Raw genomic sequence first — 1,202 nt, forward strand, 5'->3', positions numbered from 1 at the left:
GTTCAATATCACTGGCCATTCAACAGATGTAAATTAAAACAACACTGAGCTTTCATCTCATTCTAGAAAAAATAGCTATTATCAACAAATCAACCAATAACAAACACTGGAAGGACTGCTGGGAAAAAACAACCCTTTTCCACTATTGGTGAGAGTGTAAACTGGTACAAACACTATGGGAATCAGTGTGAAGGTTCCTCCAAGAGGAAAACTAGAGGTTCCACGGCACCAACTATCCTACTGCTTAGTACTTTCCTGGAAGAGTTAAAAGCATTATACCATAGCAATATACACACACCCATGCTTGTAGTGACACATTTGTAATAGCTAAATCTTAGAAACAATTCATAATTAAAAGAAACAACCAACTCTACTGAAAAAAAAAAAATAGAAACAATTCAACTGCCCATAAACCAATGAATGACTAAAGAAGATGTGGAGGTTTTTTTATAAAATGGAGTACCCCTGTGGTGTAAAGGATAAACTTGAGACATTTCTCACTAAATGGATGCACCTTGAGACCACAGTCTAAGTCAACTGAATTGGTCACACATGTTTGAATACCACATTGTTTCTCTGGTGCGAGAAACCAAAAGTTAAAGAAAGATCCAAAATGTGTAATAGAGACTTGGAAAAAGGAAGGGAAAAAAAGGCACAAGGAAAGGTAGGAAGGGGCAAAGAAAAGAGTTTAGAAGGAGAAAATAGAAAAAAAAAGTTCCTGTGAATAAGGAGGGGAAGAAGGAAGGAAAAAGAGAATAGGCAAAAAGAAGTGGGATATGTCATGTGCAGGTACAAGTCCCCTGTGATGAATGAGATAATTATGTACATCTAGAATGTACCAATAAAATAATGCCCTCAAGTTTTCCCATGCGAACTTAATAACTGGAGAAAGTTTTAAATTAATAAATGTATTAGACCCTGTCTCAAAAATAGAAATGCCTTAGTGAAATTTTATTACACTTCTTCCTTCCAAAAATTATATTGATTTATTTTTAACAGGATTACTTTGTTTCTGTGTGGAGAATAGAGGGTAGGAAGGGCAGAAGTGGAGGAGAAGCAGCCAATCAGGACACCCTGGCTCACATCCAAACAAGCGATGACTGTGGCTTAGATTGATGGATTGGATGCAGTAAGACAATTAGGCTCAATTGCTTCCCAGCATTGAATGGATTCAAAGTACTATCTCATACAACATAGCTGGT

The sequence above is a fragment of the Octodon degus genome, unplaced genomic scaffold, assembly GCF_000260255.1.
Source record: "Octodon degus isolate 3935 unplaced genomic scaffold, OctDeg1.0 scaffold00227, whole genome shotgun sequence".
Classification (NCBI taxonomy): domain Eukaryota; kingdom Metazoa; phylum Chordata; class Mammalia; order Rodentia; family Octodontidae; genus Octodon; species Octodon degus.